Source organism: Homalodisca vitripennis, chromosome 1, assembly GCF_021130785.1.
Source record: "Homalodisca vitripennis isolate AUS2020 chromosome 1, UT_GWSS_2.1, whole genome shotgun sequence".
Taxonomy (NCBI): domain Eukaryota; kingdom Metazoa; phylum Arthropoda; class Insecta; order Hemiptera; family Cicadellidae; genus Homalodisca; species Homalodisca vitripennis.
Genome location: NC_060207.1, coordinates 2085943 through 2090298, shown reverse-complemented (window position 1 = coordinate 2090298; position 4356 = coordinate 2085943). Strand labels below are relative to the sequence as shown.

Below are 4356 nucleotides of genomic sequence, written 5' to 3'. Positions count from 1 at the left end.
ACTACTTTTTAGTAAATGATTTATTAGTTGTAAGTGAAACTGATTGTATTTACTTCTAAATGTAATAACAGATTTTCGATTAGCAATAACAGGTACCCGGACCCTCGCACAATGTCGTAGGCTTTGCAAATGTATGAGCCCTTCTGGATCGAGTGATTTACATTTTCCAAGGAAATATTGAGTTTGCCTTCTTGCCAATCAAGAAAACATGTTAAGGTATATTGGTGGCCATTGCAAATTACTCGGGTCTTAGTTTTATTTGTAACATGGCTTATATTTCCTTATGTGACACAAAAAGAAATTAAATATGTACAAAGAACATTACGGTCTAAGAAGCATACTTCTGTCAAAAAAATCAACATGGACTTATACCAGCTATTAAATTTATAGCAAAAGTTACATATCAACTTTTCGTTTGATATCTGACAGTACCGAGCAAGCACTGCATATTAATATTTGCTAAAATTTAAAATTAAGTATACATTCGCTAGAACGGTGGATTGCCTTTTCCCTACCATGTGCTCAACGGCAGTTGCCTAAAAGGTTTAAAAAACTGTTGCTACTGTCAAGTTTCCCCTATGCTTGCAAGACTATCAATAAACAAATTGAAAATAATAGTTGTATTATTTAACAATATTTTTATGCCATTGTACCGATTGTATTAAATCATAATTCTGGGGTAACTGGATTACCGGTGGAAGGAGTAAGCCCAGAAGAATGATAAGGACTGGACTGTACAAAAGAGGCTGCTATCAGCGAGGCACGCATCGCAGATGGCAGTGTTTGATAACGAAATTGAGAGGTGGGGTGAGGTAGACGTGCCGTACCTCCCTTCTCAGTTAATCGGAAGTGATTGTAACGAGTAGTGTTTGAAAGTGTTGAAAGTGTTTAGAGTTAATCTTTTCGCTAATCATCATCGAACCTGCGGATGATTTCAGCAATATTTTTAAATCTCTAACACTGAAGAATTTTTTAAATCTGTAACACTGAAGAATTGTTTTAAATCTCTAACACTGAAGAATTTTTTAAATCTGTAACACTGAAGAATTTTTTAAATCTCTAACACTGAAGAATTATTTCTAAAGTAAAGTAAAGAAATTTAATAACAAAATAAAATAGAATTTTGAAGATAAATTAAAGTGAAGAATTGCCAGATCAGATTAGAGTGTGAAAGTTTTTGAATTTTGAAAATTGAATAAAAAGCTGTAAGTACTTTGTACATTTTTGAAGTGACGAATATATTACAAGTTTGAATTTAAAAGTCATCAAGTAGTTTTTATTTTAATTTTAATTCCAGTAATTACTTTTGGAAAAACTTTTATTTTAGTTTGTACTGCTTAGTACAACAAATACAATACAAATCTGCTTAGTATATGTACTGCCGAAGCAAGTACATATACTGAAATTGGAATGATACAGAGCATATTAGCATGGCCCCTGCGCAAGGATGACACGCAAAATCTTGAAGCGTTCCACATTTTAGTATATGTACTTGCTTCGGCAGTACACCATCATAAAACAACGATTAAAGAAACATAAAATTACGTATCACATGCATTAAATAATAACTTCTTTTTGCTTTACTGCAACGAGTGGAATTAGTACTGAGATAGTTTTTAAATAAAAGTAAGGCTTGGGAGTCAACCATAGAGGCTAAAAATGTTCTTGTTAGATTACAGAACAATCAGTCCGGTAGATTTTATGTAAATGAGTAACACACGAATGAAGACACAGACAGACACCATTAGATAATTATATTATAGCGTAGCGTTCTCTAAAAAAAGTAATACAAGTCAGCAGACGGATATTACTTGTGAAGGGTATTCTACAGAACCCAAGTGCACGTTATTGAATAATACATGGACACATTATAGATCCGAATGACTGCCATCTTATCCTGTAACTTGCAGTTACAATATTCACTAAAATACTCTAGTGCAAGTCAAAAGAAAATGCAATTTAAAGGGTATTCTATAGCATCCAAGGGCACGTTATGGAACAACACATGAACATATTATAGAACTGAATGACTGCCATCTTGTCCCAGAACATACAGTTACAATATTTACTAAAATACTCTAATGCAAGTCAGCAGACAATATAATTTGAAGGATATTCTACAGCACCCAAGGGAACGTTATTGAATAATACATGGACACATTATAGAACTGAATGACTGCCATCTTATCCTGTAACTTGCAGTTAGAACATTCACTACAATACTCCAATGCAAGCCAGCAGACAATAAAATGTGAAGGTTATTCTATTATTCGCCTAAGAACACGTTATTTATTAATACACGGAGGCATTTCAGATCTGAATGACTGCATTTTAACATATATTTTGCTGTTACAACATTCATTACAATACTCCAATGCAAGTCAGCAGACAATAAAATGTGAAGGTTATTCTATTAATCGCCTAAGAACACGTTATTTATTAATACACGGAGGCATTGCAGATCTGAATGACTGCATTTTAACATATATTGTGCTGTTACAACTTTCACTACAATACTCCAATTCAAGTCAGCAGACAATAAAATTTAAAGGTTATTCTATTATTCGCCTAAGAACACGTTATTTATTAATACACGGAGGCATTGCAGATCTGAATGACTGCATTTTAACATATATTGTGCTGTTACAACTTTCACTACAATACTCCAATTCAAGTCAGCAGACAATAAAATTTAAAGGTTATTCTATTATTCGCCTAAGAACACGTTATTTATTAATACACGGAGGCATTGCAGATCTGAATGACTGCATTTTAACATATATTGTGCTGTTACAACTTTCACTACAATACTCCAATTCAAGTCAGCAGACAATAAAATTTAAAGGTTATTCTATTATTCGCCTAAGAACACGTTATTTATTAATACACGGAGGCATTGCAGATCTGAATGACTGCAATTTTAACATATATTGTGCTGTTACAACTTTCACTACAATACTCCAATTCAAGTCAGCAGACAATAAAATTTAAAGGTTATTCTATTATTCGCCTAAGAACACGTTATTTATTAATACACGGAGGCATTGCAGATCTGAATGACTGCATTTTAACATATATTGTGCTGTTACAACTTTCACTACAATACTCCAATGCAAGTCAGCAGACAATAAAATTTGAAGGTTATTCTATTATTCGCCTAAGAACACGTTATTTATAATACACGGAGGCATTGCAGATCTGATTATTTCACTACAATACGGTTATTCTATTATTCGCCTAAGAACACGTTATTTATTAATACACGGAGGCATTGCAGATCTGAATGACTGCATTTTAACACATATTGCTGTTACAACATTCACTACAATACTCCAATGCAAGTCAGCAGACAATAAAATTTGAAGGTTATTCTATTATCGCCTAAGAACACGTTATTTATTAATACACGGAGGCATTGCAGATCTGAATGACTGCATTTTAACATATATTGTGCTGTTACAACTTTCACTACAATACTCCAATTCAAGTCAGCAGACAATAAAATTTGAAGGTTATTCTATTATTTGCCTAAGAACACGTTATTTATTAATACACGGAGGCATTGCAGATCTGAATGACTGCATTTTAACATGTATTGTGCTGTTACAACATTCACTACAATACTCCAATGCGTCAGCAGACAATAAAATTTGAAGGTTATTCTATTATTTGCCTAAGAACACGTTATTTATTAATACACGGAGGCATTGCAGATCTGAATGACTGCATTTTAACATATATTGTGCTGTTACAACATTCACTACAATACTCCAATGCGTCAGCAGACAATAAAATTTGAAGGTTATTCTATTATTTGCCTAAGAACACGTTATTTATTAATACACGGAGGCATTGCAGATCTGAATGACTGCATCTTAACCTGTAACTTGCAGTTACAACATAACGTTTTTTGTAAGTGTGTGCACGACCCTATACTGGTATTACTTGGTCACGATCTTTTTTATATGACTTTTTCAGTAATAATATTTGTACTTTTAAGATATGAATATATTATTAACGTATCATCTAGTATGTATATTTTAAACCTATGTAACATAAACATATTTATTCAATAATGTAATGTATATTTCAGCACAGGTTTGATTGAAAGTGTGCTGCTACCTATGTTAAGTTTCAAATATTCATTCAAATATTTACTATAAGACGAAATTTATAAATAAATCATGTCAAGATTAAAATAATTGAATTTCGTAAATTTGCCATCATTATTTTACAAAAACATACAATGAGATTTCGGGGTATCTTTTTCTTCAAATTTCTGAAACATTTTTGAAACAAAAATGAAGGAAGCAGGATTTTTCCCGACATTTGCCATCGTTTAGTGATACAAAAAAT

General features: G+C 32.4%; 1 non-coding gene across 1 annotated transcript; it reads left to right on the top strand.

The window, feature by feature from the left end:
• The first annotated feature begins 1375 nt into the window (after positions 1 to 1375).
• On the top strand, positions 1376 to 1482 carry LOC124353267. Its single transcript, XR_006921585.1, has one exon. It is a non-coding gene; the product is annotated as a U6 spliceosomal RNA (small nuclear RNA).
• The last annotated feature ends 2874 nt before the right edge of the window (positions 1483 to 4356 follow it).